Below are 21,864 nucleotides of genomic sequence, written 5' to 3' on the forward strand. Positions count from 1 at the left end.
CCTGCTCAACTCGCCTGAACCACCTGCCGGACATGCCAAAATCACCTGCCGACTATGCCAGAACCACTTGGCGAACACTCCGGAATCACTTGCCGGGCATGCAGGAACCACCTCTCAGACATGCCAGAACCCCGTGCCAATGACCCCGGAAGCACCAGCCGAGCACGCCGGAACCACCTGCTCGACTCGCCAGAACCACCTGCCGATCACACAAAAATCACCTGCCGGCTTCGCCACAACCAGTTGGTGAACACTTTGGAATCACCTGCCAGGCTTGCTGGAACCACCTGCCAGTCATGCCAAAATCACCTGCCAACTATGCCAGAACCGCTTGGCGGACACTGCGGAAACACCTGTCGGGCCGGCTGGAACCACATCTCAGACGTGCCAGAAACGTGTTCATGAGATGCTGGAACCACACCCCGAACAGACGGATACCACCTGCCAGAACCGCCTGAACCACCTGCTGAGCACGCCGGAACCACCTGCTCGACTCACCGGTACCACCTCCCTGACACGCCAAAATCACCTGCTGGGTATGCCAGAACCACTTGGCGGACACTCCGGAATCATCCGCCGGACATGCCGGAACGAGCTCTCAGACACACCAGAACCACGTGCCGGAGACGCCGGAAGCACCTGCCGAGCATGCCGGAGCCACCTGCTCGACTCGCCAGAAACACCTGCCGGACACGCCAAAATCACCTGCCGGGTACGCCAGAACCACCTGGCGGACACTACGGAATCACCTGCCGCGCATGCCGGAACCACCTCTCAGACTTGCCGGAAGCACGTGCCAGACACGCCGGAAACACCTACCGGACAGACCGGAACCACCTGCCAAGAACGCCGGAGCCACCTGTTCGACTCGCTGGAACCACCTGCCGGACAGGCCAATATCAACTGCTGGCTATGCCAGAACCACCTGGGGGACAGTCCGGGATCACCTGCCAGCCATGGCGGAACCACCTCTCAGACGTACCAGAACCACCTGCCGGAGAAGCTGGAAACACGTCCTGGAGAGACTGGAACCACGTGACGGCCATGCCTGAACCACCTGCCGAGCACGGCGGAACCACCTGCCGGACACGCCAAAATCACCTGCCGGGTATGCCAGAACCACTTCGGGGACAAGCCGGAATCACGTGAGGGGCATGCCGGCACAGCCTCTCAGACTGAACCTCGTGCCGGACACCACAGAACCACCTGCCGGACAGACCGGAACCACCTGCCGGACACGCCGGAACCACCGGCTCGACCCTCCGGAACGACCGCTGGACATGCAAAATCACCTGCCGGCTATGCCGGAAACACTTGGCGAGCACTCCGGAATCACCTGCCGGGCATGCCGGAACCACCTCTCAGATATGCCAGAACCACGTGCCAATGACCCCGGAAGCACCTGCCGAGCACGCCGGAACCACCTGCTCGACTCGCCAGAACCACCTGCCGGACACGCAAAAATCACCTGCCGGCTACGCCACAACCAGTTGGGGAACACTTCGGAATCACCTGCCGGGCTTGCTGGAACCACCTGCCGGTCATGCGAAAATCACCTGCTGGGTATGCCAGAACCACTTGGCGGACACTCCGGAATCATCTGCCGGACATGCCGGAACCAGCTCTCAGACACACCAGAACCAAGTGCCGGAGACGCCGGAAGCACCTGCCGAGCATGCCGGAGCCACCTGCTCGACTCGCCAGAAACACCTGCCGGACACGCCAAAATCACCTGCGGGCTACGCCAGAACCACTTGGACGACTCTCCGAAATGACCTGCCGGGCATGTTGGAACCACCCCTCAGACGTGCCAGAAGCACGTGGCGGACAGTCCGGAATCACCTGTTGGGCATACGCAACCACCTCTGACACGTACCAGAACCACGTGCCGTGCACGCCGGAACCACCTACCGGACAGACCGGAATCAACTTTTGGGCATGCCGGAACCACCAGTCAGATGTGCCAGAAACACGTGCCGGAGACACCGGAAGCACCTGCCGAGCACGTCGCAACCACCTGCTCAACTCGCCTGAACCACCTGCCGGACACGCCAAAATCACCTGCCCGCTACACCAGCACCACTTCGGGGACAAGCCGGAATCACGTGAGGGGCATGCCGGCACAGCCTCTCAGACTGAACCTCGTGCCGGACACCACAGAACCACCTGCCGGACAGACCGGAACCACCTGCCGGACACGCCGGAACCACCGGCTCGACCCGCCGGAACGACCGCGGGACATGCAAAATCACCTGCCCGCTACGCCGGAAACACTTGGCGAACACTCCAGAATCACCTGCCGGGCATGCCTGAACCACCTCTCAGATATGCCAGAACCACGTGCCAATGACCCCGGAAGCACCTGCCGAGCACGCCGGAACCACCTGCTCGACTCGCCAGAACCACCTGCCGGACACGCAAAAATCACCTGCCGTCTACGCCACAACCAGTTGGGGAAAACTTCGGAATCACCTGCCGGGCTTGCTGGAACCACCTGCCGGTCATGCCAAAATCACCTGCCAACTACGCCAGTACCACTTGGCGGACACTGTGGAAACACCTGTCGGGCCGGCCGGAACCACAACTCAGACGTGCCAGAACCATGTGCATGAGATGCTGGAACCACACCCTGAACAGACGGAAAACACCTGCCACACCCGTCTGAACAACCTGCCGAGCACGCCGGAGCCACCTGCTCGACTCGCCGGAACCACCTACCTGACATGCCCAAATCACCAGCCGGGTATGCCAGAACCACTTGGCGGACACTCCGGAATCATCTGCCGGACATGCCGGAACCAGCTCTCAGACACACCAGAACCACGTGCCGGAGACGCCGGAAGCACCTGCCGAGCATGCCGGAGCCACCTGCTCGACTCGCCAGAAACACCTGCCGGACACGCCAAAATCACCTGCCGGGTACGCCAGAACCACCTGGCGGACACTCCGAAATCACCTGTCGCGCATGCCGGAACCACCTCTCAGACGTGCCGGAAGCACGTGCCGGACACGCCGGAATCACCTACCGGACAGACCGGAACCACCTGCCGAGCATGCCGGAGCCACCTGTTCGACTCGCTGGAACCACCTGCCGGACAGGCCAATATCAACTGCTGGCTATGCCAGAACCACCTGGGGGACGGTCCGGAATCACCTGCCAGCCATGGCGGAACCACCTCTCAGACGTACCAGAACCACCTGCCGGAGAAGCTGGAAACACGTCCTGGACAGTCTGGAACCACCTGCCGGCCAAGCCTGAACCACCTGCCAGGCACGACGGAACAACCTGCAAGACACGCCAAAATCACCTGCGTGCTATGCCAGAACCACTTGGAGGACTCTCTGGGATGACCTGCCGGGCATGCCGGAACCACCTCTCAGACGTGCCAGAACCATGTGGCGGACAGTCCGGAATCACCTGGTGGGCATGCGCAACCACCTCTGAGACGTACCGGAACCACATGCCGTGCCGGCTGGAATCACCTACCGGACAGACCTGAATCAGCTTTCGGGCATGCCGGAACCACCTGTCAGATGTGCCAGAAACACGTGCCGGAGACGCCGGAAGCACCTGCCAAGCACGTTGGAACCACCTGCTCAACTCGCCTGAACCACCTGCAGGACATGCCAAAATCACCTGCCGACTATGCCAGAACCACTTGGCGAACACTCCGGAATCACTTGCCGGGCATGCAGGAACCACCTCTCAGACATGCCAGAACCCCGTGCCAATGACCCCGGAAGCACCAGCCGAGCACGCCGGAACCACCTGCTCGACTCGCCAGAACCACCTGCCGATCACGCAAAAATCACCTGCCGGCTACGCCACAACCAGTTGGTGAACACTTTGGAATCACCTGCCAGGCTTGCTGGAACCACCTGCCAGTCATGCCAAAATCACCTGCCAACTACGCCAGAACCGCTTGGCACACACTGCGGAAACACCTGTCGGGCCGGCTGGAACCACATCTCAGACGTGCCAGAAACGTGTTCATGAGATGCTGGAACCACACCCCGAACAGACGGATACCACCTGCCAGAACCGCCTGAACCACCTGCTGAGCACGCCGGAACCACCTGCTCGACTCACCGGTACCACCTCCCTGACACGCCAAAATCACCTGCTGGGTATGCCAGAACCACTTGGCGGACACTCCGGAATCATCTGCCGGACATGCCGGAACCAGCTCTCAGACACACCAGAACCAAGTGCCGGAGACGCCGGAAGCACCTGCCGAGCATGCCGGAGCCACCTGCTCGACTCGCCAGAAACACCTGCCGGACACGCCAAAATCACCTGCCGGGTATGCCAGAACCACTTCGGGGACAAGCCGGAATCACGTGAGGGGCATGCCGGCACAGCCTCTCAGACTGAACCTCGTGCCGGACACCACAGAACCACCTGCCGGACAGACCGGAACCACCTGCCGGACACGCCGGTACCACCGGCTCGACCCGCCGGAACGACCGCTGGACATGCAAAATCACTTGCCGGCTACGCCGGAAACACTTGGCAAACACTCCGGAAACACCTGCCGGGCATGCCGGAACCACCTCTCAGATATGCCAGAACCACGTGCCAATGACCCCGGAAGCACCTGCCGAGCACGCCGGAACCACCTGCTCGACTCGCCAGAACCCCCTGCCGGACACGCCAAAATCACCTGCCGGCTACGCCACAACCAGTTGGGGAACACTTCGGAATCACCTGCCGGGCTCGCTGGAACCACCTTCCGGTCATGCGAATATCACCTGCTGGGTATGCCAGAACCACTTGGCGGACACTCCGGAATCATCTGCCGGACATGCCGGAACCAGCTCTCAGACACACCAGAACCAAGTGCCGGAGACGCCGGAAGCACCTGCCGAGCATGCCGGAGCCACCTGCTCGACTCGCCAGAAACAGCTGCCGGACACGCCAAAATCACCTGCCGGGTACGCCAGAACCACCTGGCGGACACTCCGAAATCACCTGTCGCGCATGCCGGAACCACCTCTCAGACGTGCCGGAAGCACGTGCCGGACACGCCGGAATCACCTACCGGACAGACCGGAACCACCTGCCGAGCACGCCGGAGCCACCTGTTCAACTCGCTGGAACCACCTGCCGGACAGGCCAATATCAACTGCTGGCTATGCCAGAACCACCTGGGGGACAGTCCGGGATCACCTGCCAGCCATGGCGGAACCACCTCTCAGACGTACCAGAACCACCTGCCGGAGAAGCTGGAAACACGACCTGGACAGACTGGAACCACGTGATGGCCATGCCTGAACCACCTGCCGAGCACGGAGGAACCACCTGCCGGACACGCCAAAATCACCTGCGGGCTACGCCAGAACCACTTAGACGACTCTCCGAAATGACCTGCCGGGCTTGTTGGAACCACCTCTCAGACGTGCCAGAAGCACGTGGCGGACAGTCCGGAATAACCTGCCAGCCATTGCGGAAACACCTCTCAGACGTACCAGAACCACCTTCCGGAGAAGCTGGAAACACGTCCTGGACAGTCTGGAACCACCTGCCGGCCAAGCCTGAACCACCTGCCAAGCACAACAGAACAACCTGCCAGACACGTCAAAATCACCTTTGTGTTATGCCAGAACCACTTGGAGGACTCTCTGGGATGACGTGCCGGGCATGCCGGAACCACCTCTCAGACGTGCCAGAACCATGTGGTGGACAGTCCGGAATCACCAGTTGGGCTTGCGCAACCACCTCTGAGACGTACCAGAACCACATGCCGTGCAGGCTGGAACCACCTACCGGACAGACGGGAATCACCTTTCGGGCATGCCGGAACCACCTGTCAGATGTGCCAGAAACACGTGCCGGAGACGCCGGAAGCACCTGCCAAGCACGTTGGAACCACCTGCTCAACTCGCCTGAACCACCTGCCGGACATGCCAAAATCACCTGCCGACTATGCCAGAACCACTTGGCGAACACTCCGGAATCACTTGCCGGGCATGCAGGAACCACCTCTCAGACATGCCAGAACCCCGTGCCAATGACCCCGGAAGCACCAGCCGAGCACGCTGGAACCACCTGCTCGACTCGCCAGAACCACCTGCCGATCACGCAAATATCACCTGCCGGCTACGCCACAACCAGTTGGTGAACACTTTGGAATCACCTGCCAGGCTTGCTGGAACCACCTGCCAGTCATGCCAAAATCGCCTGCCAACTACGCCAGACCCGCTTGGCGGACATTGCGGAAACACCTGTAGGTCCGGGTGGAACCACATCTCAGAAGTGCCTGAAACGTGTTCATGAGATGCTGGAACCACACCCCGAACAGACGGATACCACCTGCCAGAACCGCCTGAGCCACCTGCTGAGCACGCCAGAACCACCTGCTCGACTCACCGGTACCACCTACCTGACACGCCAAAATCACCTGCTGGGTATGCCAGAACCACTTGGCGGACACTCCGGAATCATCTGCCGGACATGCCGGAACCAGCTCTCAGACACACCAGAACCAAGTGCCGGAGACGCCGGAAGCACCTGCCGAGGATGCCGGAGCCACCTGCTCGACTCGCCAGAAACACCTGCCGGACACGCCAAAATCACCTGCCGGGTATGCCAGAACCACCTGTCGGACACTACGGAATCACCTGCCGCGCATGCCGGAACCACCTCTCAGACGCGCCGGAAGCACGTGCCAGACACGCCGGAAACACCTACCGGACAGACCGGAACCACCTGCCAAGAACGCCGGAGCCACCTGTTCGACTCGCTGGAACCACCTGCCGGACAGGCCAATATCAACTGCTGGCTATGCCAGAACCACCTGGGGGACAGTCCGGGATCACCTGCCAGCCATGGCGGAACCACCTCTCAGACGTACCAGAACCACCTGCCGGAGAAGCTGGAAACACGTCCTGGACAGACTGGAACCACGTGACGCCCATGCCTGAACCACCTGCCGAGCACGGCGGAACCACCTGCCGGACACGCCAAAATCACCTGCGGGCTACGCCAGAACCACTTGGACGACTCTCCGAAATGACCTGCCGGGCATGTTGGAATCACCTCTCAGACGTGCCAGAAGCACGTGGAGGACAGTCCGGAATCACCTGTTGGGCATACGCAACCACCTCTGAGACGTACCAGAACCACGTGCCGTGCACGCCGGAACCACCTACCGGACAGACCGGAATCAACTTTTGGGCATGCCGGAACCACCAGTCAGATGTGCCAGAAACACGTGCCAGAGACGCCGGAAGCACATGCCCAGCACATCGCAACCACCTGCTCAACTCGCCTGAACCACCTGCCGGACACGCCAAAATCACCTGCCCGCTACACCAGCACCACTTCGGGGACAAGCCGGAATCACCTGAGGGGCATGCCGGCACAGCCTCTCAGACTGAACCTCGTCCCGGACACCACAGAACCACCTGCCGGACAGACCGGAACCACCTGCCGGACACGCCGGAACCACCGGCTCCACCCGCCGGAACGACCGCTGGACATGCAAAATCACCTGCCGGCTACGCCGGAAACACTTGGCGAACACTCCAGAATCACCTGCCGGGCATGCCTGAACCACCTCTCAGATATGCCAGAACCACGTGCCAATGACCCCGGAAGCACCTGCCGAGCACGCCGGAACCACCTGCTCGACTCGCCAGAACCACCTGCCGGACACGCAAAAATCACCTGCCGGCTACGCCACAACCAGTTGGGGAACACTTCGGAATCACCTGCCGGGCTTGCTGGAACCACCTGCCGGTCATGCCAAAATCACCTGCCAACTACGCCAGTACCACTTGGCAGACACTGTGGAAACACCTGTCGGGCCGGCCGGAACCACATCTCAGACGTGCCAGAACCATGTGCATGAGATGCTGGAACCACACCCCGAAAAGATGGAAAACACCTGCCAGACCCGTCTGAACAACCTGCCGAGCACGCCGGAGCCACCTGCTCGACTCGCCGGAACCACCTACCTGACATGCCCAAATCACCAGCCGGGCATGCCAGAACCACTTGGCGGACACTCCGGAATCATCTGATGGACATGCCGGAACCAGCTCTCAGAGACACCACAACCAAATGCCGGAGACGCCGGAAGCACCTGCCGAGAATGCCGGAGCCACCTGTTCGACTCGCCAGGAACACCTGCCGGACACGCCAAAATCACCTGCCGGGTACGCCAGAACCACCTGGCGGACACTCCGAAATCACCTGTCTCGCATGCCGGGACCAAATATCAGACGTGCCGGAAGCACGTGCCGGACACGCCGGAATCACCTACCGGACAGACCGGCACCACCTGCCGAGCACGCCGGAGCCACCTGCCGGACACGCCAAAATCACCTGCGGGCTACGCCAGAACCACTTAGACGACTCTCCGAAATGACCTTCCGGTCACGTTGGAACCACCTCTCAGACGTGCCAGAAGCACGTGGCGGACACTCCGGAATCATCTGCCGGACATGCCGGAACCAGCTCTCAGACACACCAGAACCAAGTGCCGGAGACGCCGGAAGCACCTGCCGAGCATGCCGGAGCCACCTGCTCGACTCGCCAGAAACACCTGCCGGACACGCCAAAATCACCTGCCGGGTATGCCAGAACCACTTCGGGGACAAGCCGGAATCACGTGACGGCCATGCCTGAACCACCTGCCGAGCACGGCGGAACCACCTGCCGGACACGCCAAAATCACCTGCCGGCTACGCCACAACCAGTTGGGGAACACTTCGGAATCACCTGCCGGGCTTGCTGGAACCACCTGCCGGTCATGCGAAAATCACCTGCTGGGTATGCCAGAACCACTTGGCGGACACTCCGGAATCATCTTCCAGACATGCCGGAACCAGCTCTCAGACACACCAGAACCAAGTGCCGGAGACGCCGGAAGCACCTGCCGAGCATGCCGGAGCCACCTGCTCGACTCGCCAGAAACACCTGCCGGACACGCCAAAATCACCTGCCGGGTACGCCAGAACCACCTGGCGGACACTCCGAAACCACCTGTCGCGCATGCCGAAACCACCTCTCAGACGTGACGGATGCACGTGCCAGACACGCCGGAAGCTCCTACCGGACAGACCGGAACCACCTGCCGAGCACGCCGGAGCCACCTGTTCGACTCGCTGGAACCACCTGCCGGACAGGCCAATATCAACTGCTGGCTATGCCAGAACCACCTGGGGGACAGTCCGGGATCACCTGCCAGCCATGGCGGAACCACCTCTCAGACGTACCAGAACCACCTGCCGGAGAAGCTGGAAACACGTCCTGGACAGCCTGGAACCACGTGACGGCCATGCCTGAACCACCTGCCGAGCACGGCGGAACCCCCTGCCGGACACGCCAAAATCACCTGCGGGCTACGCCAGAACCACTTGGACGACTCTCCGAAAAGACCTGCCGGGCATGTTGGAACCACCTCTCAGACGTGCCAGAAGCACGTGGCGGACAGTCCGGAATCACCTGTTGGGCATACGCAACCACCTCTGACACGTACCAGAACCACGTGCCGTGCACGCCGGAACCACCTACCGGACAGACCGGAATCAACTTTTGGGCATGCCGGAACCACCAGTCAGATGTGCCAGAAACACGTGCCGGAGACGCCGGAAGCACCTGCGGAGCACGTCGCAACCACCTGATCAACTCGCCTGAACCACCTGCCGGACACGCCAAAATCACCTGCCCGCTACACCAGCACCACTTCGGGGACAAGCTGGAATTACGTGAGGGGCATGCCGGCACAGCCTCTCAGACTGAACCTCGTGCCGGACACCACAGAACCACCTGCCGGACAGACCGGAACCACCTGCCGGACACGCCGGAACCACCGGCTCGACCCGCCGGAACGACCGCTGGACATGCAAAATCACCTGCCGGCTACGCCGGAAACACTTTGCGAACACTCCAGAATCACCTGCCGGGCATGCCGGAACCACCTCTCAGATATGCCAGAACCACGTGCCAATGACCCCGGAAGCACGTGCCGAGCACGCCGGAACCACCTGCTCGACTCGCCAGAACCACCTGCCGGACACGCAAAAATCACCTGCCGGCTACGCCACAACCAGTTGGGGAAAACTTCGGAATCACCTGCCGGGCTTGCTGGAACCACCTGCCGGTCATGCCAAAATCACCTGCCAACTACGCCAGTACCACTTGGTGGACACTGTTGAAACACCTGTCGCGCCGGCCGGAACCACATCTCAGACGTGCCAGAACCATGTGCATGAGATGCTGGAACCACACCCTGAACAGACGGAAAACACCTGCCACACCCGTCTGAACAACCTGCCGAGCACGCCGGAGCCACCTGCTCGACTCGCCGGAACCACCTACCTGACATGCCCAAATCACCAGCCGGGTATGCCAGAACCACTTGGCGGACACTCCGGAATCATCTGCCGGACATGCCGGAACCAGCTCTCAGACACACCAGAACCACGTGCCGGAGATGCCCGAAGCACCTGCCGAGCATGCTGGAGCCACCTGCTCGAATCGCCAGAAACACCTGTATGACACGCCAAAATCACCTGCCGGGTACGCCAGAACCACCTGGCGGACACTCCGAAATCACCTGTCGCGCATGCCGGAACCACCTCTCAGACGTGCCGGAAGCACGTGCCGGACACGCCGGAATCACCTACCGGACAGACCGGAACCACCTGCCGAGCACGCCGGAGCCACCTGTTCGACTCGCTGGAACCACCTGACGGACAGGCCAATATCAACTGCTGGCTATGCCAGAACCACCTGGGGGACGGTCCGGAATCACCTGCCAGCCATGGCGGAACCACCTCTCAGACGTACCAGAACCACCTGCCGGAGAAGCTGGAAACACGTCCTGGACAGTCTGGAACCACCTGCCGGCCAAGCCTGAACCACCTGCCAAGCACAACGGAACAACCTGCCAGACACGCCAAAATCACCTGCGTGTTATGCCAGAACCACTTGGAGGACTCTCTGGGATGACCTGCCGGGCATGCCGGAACCACCTCTCAGACGTGCCAGAACCATGTGGCGGACAGTCCGGAATCACCTGTTGGGCATGCGCAACCACCTCTGACACGTACCAGAACCACATGCTGTGCAGGCTGGAACCACCTACCGGACAGACCGGAATCACCTTTCGGGCATGCCGGAACCACCTGTCAGATGTGCCAGAAACACGTGCCGGAGACGCCGGAAGCACCTGCCAAGCACGTTGGAACCACCTGCTCAACTCGCCTGAACCACCTGCCGGACATGCCAAAATCACCTGCCGACTATGCCAGAACCACTTGGCGAACACTCCGGAATCACTTGCCGGGCATGCAGGAACCACCTCTCAGACATGCCAGAACCCCGTGCCAATGACCCCGGAAGCACCAGCCGAGCACGCCGGAACCACCTGCTCGACTCGCCAGAACCACCTGCCGATCACGCAAAAATCACCTGCCGGCTACGCCACAACCAGTTGGTGAACACTTTGGAATCACCTGCCAGGCTTGCTGGAACCACCTGCCAGTCATGCCAAAATCACCTGCCAACTACGCCAGAACCGCTTGGCGGACACTGCGGAAACACCTGTCGGGCCGGCTGGAACCACATCTCAGACGTGCCAGAAACGTGTTCATGAGATGCTGGAACCACACCCCGAACAGACGGATACCACCTGCCAGAACCGCCTGAACCACCTGCTGAGCACGCCGGAACCACCTGCTCGACTCACCGGTACCACCTACCTGACACGCCAAAATCACCTGCTGGGTATGCCAGAACCACTTGGCGGACACTCCGGAATCATCTGCCGGACATGCCGGAACCAGCTCTCAGACACACCAGAACCAAGTGCCGGAGACGCCGGAAGCACCTGCCGAGCATGCCGGAGCCACCTGCTCGACTCGCCAGAAACACCTGCCGGACACGCCAAAATCACCTGCCGGGTATGCCAGAACCACCTGGCGGACACTACGGAATCACCTGCCGCGCATGCAGGAACCACCTCTCAGACGTGACGGAAGCACGTGCCAGACACGCCGGAAACACCTACCGGACAGACCGGAACCACTTGCCAAGAACGCCGGAGCCACCTGTTCGACTCGCTGGAACCACCTGCCGGACAGGCCAATATCAACTGCTGGCTATGCCAGAACCACCTGGGGGACAGTCCGGGATCACCTGCCAGCCATGGCGGAACCACCTCTCAGACGTACCAGAACCGCCTGCCGGAGAAGCTGGAAACACGTCCTGGACAGACTGGAACCACGTGACGGCCATGCCTGAACCACCTGCCGAACACGGCTGAACCACCTGCCGGACACGCCAAAATCACCTGCGGGCTACGCCAGAACCACTTGGACGACTCTCCGAAATGACCTGCCGGGCATGTTGGAACCACCTCTCAGACGTGCCAGAAGCACGTGGCGGACAGTCCGGAATCACCTGTTGGGCATACGCAACCACCTCTGACACGTACCAGAACAACGTGCCGTGCACGCCGGAACCACCTACCGGACAGACCGGAATCAACTTTTGGGCATGCCGGAACCACCAGTCAGATGTGCCAGAAACACGTGCCGGAGACGCCGGAAGCACCTGCCGAGCACGTCGCAACCACCTGCTCAACTCGCCTGAACCACCTGCCGGACACGCGAAAATCACCTGCCCGCTACACCAGCACCACTTCGGGGACAAGCCGGAATCACGTGAGGGGCATGCCGGCACAGCCTCTCAGACTGAACCTCGTGCCGGACACCACAGAACCACCTGCCGGACAGACCGGAACCACCTGCCGGACACGCCGGAACCACCGGCTCGACCCGCCAGAACGACCGCTGGACATGCAAAATCACCTGCCGGCTACGCCGGAAACACTTCGCGAACACTCCAGAATCACCTGCCGGGCATGCCGGAACCACCTCTCAGATATGCCAGAACCACGTGCCAATGACCCCGGAAGCACCTGCCGAGCACGCCGGAACCACCTGCTCGACTCGCCAGAACCACCTGCCGGACACGCAAAAATCACCTGCCGGCTACGCCACAACCAGTTGGGGAAAACTTCGGAATCACCTGCCGGGCTTGCTGGAACCACCTGCCGGTCATGCCAAAATCACCTGCCAACTACGCCAGTACCACTTGGCGGACACTGTGGAAACACCTGTCGGGCCGGCCGGAACCACATCTCAGACGTGCCAGAACCATGTGCATGAGATGCTGGAACCACACCCTGAACAGACGGAAAACACCTGCCAGACCCGTCTGAACAACCTGCCGAGCACGCCGGAGCCACCTGCTCGACTCGCCGGAACCACCTACCTGACATGCCCAAATCACCAGCCGGGTATGCCAGAACCACTTGGCGGACACTCCGGAATCATCTGCCGGACATGCCGGAACCAGCTCTCAGACACACCAGAACCACGTGCCGGAGACGCCGGAAGCACCTGCCGAGCATGCCGGAGCCACCTGCTCGACTCGCCAGAAACAACTGTCGGACACGCCAAAATCACCTGCCGGGTACGCCAGAATCACCTGGCGGACACTCCGAAATCACCTGTCGCGCATGCTGGAACCACCTCTCAGACGTGCCGGAAGCACGTGCCGGACACGCCGGAATCACCTACCGGACAGACCGGAACCACCTGCCGAGCACGCCGGAGCCACCTGTTCGACTCGCTGGAACCACCTGCCGGACAGGCCAATATCAACTGCTGGCTATGCCAGAACCACCTGGGGGACGGTCCGGAATCACCTGCCAGCCATGGCGGAACCACCTCTCAGACGTACCAGAACCACCTGCCGGAGAAGCTGGAAACACGTCCTGGACAGTCTGGAACCACCTGCCGGCCAAGCCTGAACCACCTGCCAAGCACAACGGAACAACCTGCCAGACACGCCAAAATCACCTGCGTGTTATGCCAGAACCACTTGGAGGACTCTCTGGGATGACCTGCCGGGCATGCCGGAACCACCTCTCAGACGTGCCAGAACCATGTGGCGGACAGTCCGGAATCACCTGTTGGGCATGCGCAACCACCTCTGACACGTACCAGAACCACATGCTGTGCAGGCTGGAACCACCTACCGGACAGACCGGAATCACCTTTCGGGCATGCCGGAACCACCTGTCAGATGTGCCAGAAACACGTGCCGGAGACGCCGGAAGCACCTGCCAAGCACGTTGGAACCACCTGCTCAACTCGCCTGAACCACCTGCCGGACATGCCAAAATCACCTGCCGACTATGCCAGAACCACTTGGCGAACACTCCGGAATCACTTGCCGGGCATGCAGGAACCACCTCTCAGACATGCCAGAACCCCGTGCCAATGACCCCGGAAGCACCAGCCGAGCACGCCGGAACCACCTGCTCGACTCGCCAGAACCACCTGCCGATCACGCAAAAATCACCTGCCGGCTACGCCACAACCAGTTGGTGAACACTTTGGAATCACCTGCCAGGCTTGCTGGAACCACCTGCCAGTCATGCCAAAATCACCTGCCAACTACGCCAGAACCGCTTGGCGGACACTGCGGAAACACCTGTCGGGCCGGCTGGAACCACATCTCAGACGTGCCAGAAACGTGTTCATGAGATGCTGGAACCACACCCCGAACAGACGGATACCACCTGCCAGAACCGCCTGAACCACCTGCTGAGCACGCCGGAACCACCTGCTCGACTCACCGGTACCACCTCCCTGACACGCCAAAATCACCTGCTGGGCATGCCAGAACCACTTGGCGCACACTCCGGAATCATCTGCCGGACATGCCGGAACCAGCTCTCAGACACACCAGAACCAAGTGCCGGAGACGCCGGAAGCACCTGCCGAGCATGCCGGAGCCACCTGCTCGACTCGCCAGAAACACCTGCCGGACACGCCAAAATCACCTGCCGGGTATGCCAGAACCACTTCGGGGACAAGCCGGAATCACGTGAGGGGCATGCCGGCACAGCCTCTCAGACTGAACCTCGTGCCGGACACCACAGAACCACCTGCCGGACAGACCGGAACCACCTGCCGGACACGCCGGAACCACCGGCTCGACCCTCCGGAACGACCGCTGGACATGCAAAATCACCTGCTGGCTACGCCGGAAACACTTGGCGAGCACTCCGGAATCACCTGCCGGGCATGCCGGAACCACCTCTCAGATATGCCAGAACCACGTGCCAATGACTCCGGAAGCACCTGCCGAGCACGCCGGAACCACCTGCTCGACTCGCCAGAACCACCTGCCGGACACGCAAAAATCACCTGCCGGCTAGGCCACAACCAGTTGGGGAACACTTCGGAATCACCTGCCGGGCTTGCTGGAACCACCTGCCGGTCATGCGAAAATCACCTGCTGGGTATGCCAGAACCACTTGGCGGACACTCCGGAATCATCTGCCGGACATGCCGGAACCAGCTCTCAGACACACCAGAACCAAGTGCCGGAGACGCCGGAAGCACCTGCCGAGCATGCCGGAGCCACCTGCTCGACTCGCCAGAAACAGCTGCCGGACACGCCAAAATCACCTGCCGGGTATGCCAGAACCACCTGTCGGACACTACGGAATCACCTGCCGCGCATGCCGGAACCACCTCTCAGACGTGCCGGAAGCACGTGCCAGACACGCCGGAAACACCTACCGGACAGACCGGAACCACCTGCCAAGGACGCCGGAGCCACCTGTTTGACTCGCTGGAACCACCTGCCGGACAGGCCAATATCAACTGCTGGCTATGCCAGAACCACCTGGGGGACAGTCCGGGATCACCTGCCAGCCATGGCGGAACCACCTCTCAGACGTACCAGAACCACCTGCCGGAGAAGCTGGAAACACGTCCTGGACAGACTGGAACCACGTGACGGCCATGCCTGAACCACCTGCCGAGCACGGCGGAACCACCTGCCGGACACGCCAAAATCACCTGCGGGCTACGCCAGAACCACTTGGACGACTCTCCGAAATGACCTGCCGGGCATGTTGGAACCACCTCTCAGACGTGCCAGAAGCACGTGGCGGACAGTCCGGAATCACCTGTTGGGCATACGCAACCACCTCTGACACGTACCAGAACCACGTGCCGTGCACGCCGGAACCACCTACCGGACAGACCGGAATCCACTTTTGGGCATGCCGGAACCACCAGTCAGATGTGCCAGAAACACGTGCCGGAGACGCCGGAAGCACCTGCGGAGCACGTCGCAACCACCTGATCAACTCGCCTGAACCACCTGCCGGACACGCCAAAATCACCTGCCCGCTACACCAGCACCACTTCGGGGACAAGCCGGAATCACGTGAGGGGCATGCCGGCACAGCCTCTCAGACTGAACCTCGTGCCGGACACCACAGAACCACCTGCCGGACAGACCGGAACCACCTGCCGGACACGCCGGAACCACCGGCTCGACCCGCCGGAACGACCGCTGGACATGCAAAATCACCTGCCGGCTATGCCGGAAACACTTGGCGAACACTCCGGAATTACCTGCCGAGCATGCCGGAGCCACCTGCTCGACTCGCCAGAAACACATGTCGGACACGCCAAAATCACCTGCCGGGTACGCCAGAACCACCTGGCGGACACTCCGAAACCACCTGTCGCGCATGCCGGAACCACCTCTCAGACGTGCCGGAAGCATGTGCCAGACACGCCGGAAACACCTACCGGACAGACCGGAACCACCTGCCAAGAACGCCGGAGCCACCTGTTCGACTCGCTGGAACCACCTGCCGGACAGGCCAATATCAACTGCTGGCTATGCCAGAACCACCTGGGGGACAGTCCGGGATCACCTGCCAGCCATGGCGGAACCACCTCTCAGACGTACCAGAACCGCCTGCCGGAGAAGCTGGAAACACGTCCTGGACAGACTGGAACCACGTGACGGCCATGCCTGAACCACCTGCCGAACACGGCTGAACCACCTGCCGGACACGCCAAAATCACCTGCGGGCTACGCCAGAACCACTTGGACGACTCTCCGAAATGACCTGCCGGGCATGTTGGAACCACCTCTCAGACGTGCCAGAAGCACGTGGCGGACAGTCCGGAATCACCTGTTGGGCATACGCAACCACCTCTGACACGTACCAGAACAACGTGCCGTGCACGCCGGAACCACCTACCGGACAGACCGGAATCAACTTTTGGGCATGCCGGAACCACCAGTCAGATGTGCCAGAAACACGTGCCGGAGACGCCGGAAGCACCTGCCGAGCACGTCGCAACCACCTGCTCAACTCGCCTGAACCACCTGCCGGACACGCGAAAATCACCTGCCCGCTACACCAGCACCACTTCGGGGACAAGCCGGAATCACGTGAGGGGCATGCCGGCACAGCCTCTCAGACTGAACCTCGTGCCGGACACCACAGAACCACCTGCCGGACAGACCGGAACCACCTGCCGGACACGCCGGAACCACCGGCTCGACCCGCCAGAACGACCGCTGGACATGCAAAATCACCTGCCGGCTACGCCGGAAACACTTCGCGAACACTCCAGAATCACCTGCCGGGCATGCCGGAACCACCTCTCAGATATGCCAGAACCACGTGCCAATGACCCCGGAAGCACCTGCCGAGCACGCCGGAACCACCGGCTCGACCCGCCGGAACGACCGCTGGACATGCAAAATCACCTGCCGGCTATGCCGGAAACACTTGGCGAACACTCCGGAATTACCTGCCGAGCATGCCGGAGCCACCTGCTCGACTCGCCAGAAACACATGTCGGACACGCCAAAATCACCTGCCGGGTACGCCAGAACCACCTGGCGGACACTCCGAAACCACCTGTCGCGCATGCCGGAACCACCTCTCAGACGTGCCTGAAGCACGTGCCGGACACGCAGGAATCACCTAACAGACAGACCGGAACCACCTGCCGAGAACGCCGGAACCACCTGCTCGACTCGCGAGAACCACCTGCCGGACACGCAAAAATCACCTGCCGGCTACGCCACAACCAGTTGGGGAAAACTGCGGAATCACCTGCCGGGCTTACTGGAACCACCTGCCGGTCATGCCAAAATCACCTGCCAACTACGCCAGTACCACTTGGCGGACACTGTGGAAACACCTGTCGGGCCGGCCGGAACCACATCTCAGACGTGCCAGAACCATGTGCATGAGATGCTGGAACCACACCCCGAACAGACGGAAAACACCTGCCAGACCCGTCTGAACAACCTGCCGAGCACGCCGGAGCCACCTGCTCGACTCGCCGGAACCACCTACCTGACATGCCCAAATCACCAGCCGGGTATGCCAGAACCACTTGGCGGACACTCCGGAATCATCTGCCGGACATGCCGGAACCAGCTCTCAGACACAACAGAACCACGTGCCGGAGACGCCGGAAGCACCTGCCGAGCATGCCGGAGCCACCTGCTCGACTCGCCAGAAACACCTGTCGGACATGCCAAAATCACCTGCTGGGTACGCCAGAACCACCTGGCAGACACTACGGAATCACCTGTCGCGCATGCCGGAACCACCTCTCAGACGTGCCGGAAGCACGTGCCGGACACGCCGGAATCACCTACCAGACAGACCGGAACCACCTGCCGAGCACGCCGGAGCCACCTGTTCGACTCGCTGGAACCACCTGCCGGACAGGCCAATATCAACTGCTGGCTATGCCAGAACCACCTGGGGGACGGTCCGGAAACAGCTGCCAGCCATGGCGGAACCACCTCTCAGACGTACCAGAACCACCTGCCGGAGAAGCTGGAAACACGTCCTGGACAGTCTGGAACCACCTGCCGGCCAAGCCTGAACCACCTGCCAAGCACAACGGAACAACCTGCCAGACACGCCAAAATCACCTGCGTGTTATGCCAGAACCACTTGGAGGACTCTCTGGGATGACCTGCCGGGCATGCCGGAACCACCTCTCAGACGTGCCAGAACCATGTGGCGGACAGTCCGGAATCACCTGTTGGGCATGCGCAACCACCTCTGAGACGTACCAGAACCACATGCCGTGCAGGCTGGAACCACCTACCGGACAGACCGGAATCACCTTTCGGGCATGCCGGAACCACCTGTCAGATGTGCCAGAAACACGTGCCGGAGACGCCGGAAGCACCTGCCAAGCACGTTGGAACCACCTGCTCAACTCGCCTGAACCACCTGCCGGACATGCCAAAATCACCTGCCGACTATGCCAGAACCACTTGGCGAACACTCCGGAATCACTTGCCGGGCATGCAGGAACCACCTCTCAGACATGCCAGAACCCCGTGCCAATGACCCCGGAAGCACCTGCCGAGCACGCGGGAACCACCTGCTCGACTCGCCAGAACCACCTGCCGGACACGCAAAAATCACCTGCCGGCTACGCCACAACCAGTTGGGGAACACTTTGGAATCACCTGCCAGGCTTGCTTGAACCACCTGCCAGTCATGCCAAAATCACCTGCCAACTACGCCAGAACCGCTTGGCGGACACTGCGGAAACACCTGTCGGGCCGGCTGGAACCACATCTCAGACGTGCCAGAAGCGTGTTCATGAGATGCTGGAACCAAACCCCGAACAGACGGATACCACCTGCCAGAACCGCCTGAACCACCTGCTGAGCACGCCGGAACCACCTGCTCGACTCACCGGTACCACCTCCCTGACACGCCAAAATCACCTGCTGGGTATGCCAGAACCACTTGGCGGACACTCCGGAATCATCTGCCGGACATGCCGGAACCAGCTCTCAGACACACCAGAACCAAGTGCCGGAGACGCCGGAAGCACCTGCCGAGCATGCCGGAGCCACCTGCTCGACTCGCCAGAAACACCTGCCGGACACGCCAAAATCACCTGCCGGGTATGCCAGAACCACCTGTCGGACACTACGGAATCACCTGCCGCGCATGCCGGAACCACCTCTCAGACGTGCCGGAAGCACGTGCCAGACACGCTGGAAACACCTACCGGACAGACCGGAACCACCTGCCAAGAACGCCAGAGCCACCTGTTTGACTCGCTGGAACAACCTGCCGGACAGGCCAATATCAACTGCTGGCTATGCCAGAACCACCTGGGGGACAGTCCGGGATCACCTGCCAGCCATGGCGGAACCACCTCTCAGACGTACCAGAACCACCTGCCGGAGAAGCTGGAAACACGTCCTGGACAGACTGGAACCACGTGATGGCCATGCCTGAACCACCTGCCGAGCACGGCGGAACCACCTGCCGGACACGCCAAAATCACCTGCGGGCTACGCCAGAACCACTTGGACGACTCTCCGAAATGACCTGCCGGGCATGTTGGAACCACCTCTCAGACATGCCAGAAGCACGTGGCGGACAGTCCGGAATCACCTGTTGGGCATACGCAACCACCTCTGACACGTACCAGAACCACGTGCCGTGCACGCCGGAACCACCTACCGGACAGACCGGAATCCACTTTTGGGCATGCCGGAACCACCAGTCAGATGTGCCAGAAACACGTGCCGGAGACGCCGGAAGCACCTGCGGAGCACGTCGCAACCACCTGATCAACTCGCCTGAACCACCTGCCGGACACGCCAAAATCACCTGCCCGCTACACCAGCACCACTTCGGGGACAAGCCGGAATCACGTGAGGGGCATGCCGGCACAGCCTCTCAGACTGAACCTCGTGCCGGACACCACAGAACCACCTGCCGGACAGACCGGAACCACCTGCCGGACACGCCGGAACCACCGGCTCGACCCGCCGGAACGACCGCTGGACATGCAAAATCACCTGCCGGCTACGCCGGAAACACTTGGCGAACACTCCGGAATCACCTGCCGGGCATGCCGGAACCACCTCTCAGATATGCCAGAACCACGTGCCAATGACCCCGGAAGCACCTGCCGAGCACGCTGGAACCACCTGCTCGACTCGCCAGAACCACCTGCCGGACACGCGTAAATCACCTGCCGGTTACGCCACAACCAGTTGGGGAACACTTTGGAATCACCTGCCAGGCTTGCTGGAACCACCTGCCAGTCATGCCAAAATCACCTGCCAACTACGCCAGAACCGCTTGGCGGACACTGCGGAAACACCTGTCGGGCCGGCTGGAACCACATCTCAGACGTGCCAGAAACGTGTTCATGAGATGCTGGAACCACACCCCGAACAGACGGATACCACCTGCCAGAACCGCCTGAACCACCTGCTGAGCACGCCGGAACCACCTGCTCGACTCACCGGTACCACCTCCCTGACACGCCAAAATCACCTGCTGGGTATGCCAGAACCACTTGGCGGACACTCCGGAATCATCTGCCGGACATGCCGGAACCAGGTCTCAGACACACCAGAACCAAGTGCCGGAGACGCCGGAAGCACCTGCCGAGCATGCCGGAGCCACCTGCTCGACTCGCCAGAAACACCTGCCGGACACGCCAAAATCACCTGCCGGGTATGCCAGAACCACCTGTCGGACACTACGGAATCACCTGCCGCGCATGCCGGAACCACCTCTCAGACGTGCCGGAAGCACGTGCCAGACACGCTGGAAACACCTACCGGACAGACCGGAACCAGCTGCCAAGAACGCCAGAGCCACCTGTTTGACTCGCTGGAACAACCTGCCGGACAGGCCAATATCAACTGCTGGCTATGCCAGAACCACCTGGGGGACAGTCCGGGATCACCTGCCAGCCATGGCGGAACCACCTCTCAGACGTACCAGAACCACCTGCCGGAGAAGCTGGAAACACGTCCTGGACAGACTGGAACCACGTGACGGCCATGCCTGAACCACCTGCCGAGCACGGCGGAACCACCTGCCGGACACGCCAAAATCACCTGCGGGCTACGCCAGAACCACTTGGACGACTCTCCGAAATGACCTGCCGGGCATGTTGGAACCACCTCTCAGACATGCCAGAAGCACGTGGCGGACAGTC

This window comes from Equus caballus, chromosome 24 (assembly GCF_041296265.1).
Source record: "Equus caballus isolate H_3958 breed thoroughbred chromosome 24, TB-T2T, whole genome shotgun sequence".
NCBI lineage: Eukaryota > Metazoa > Chordata > Mammalia > Perissodactyla > Equidae > Equus > Equus caballus.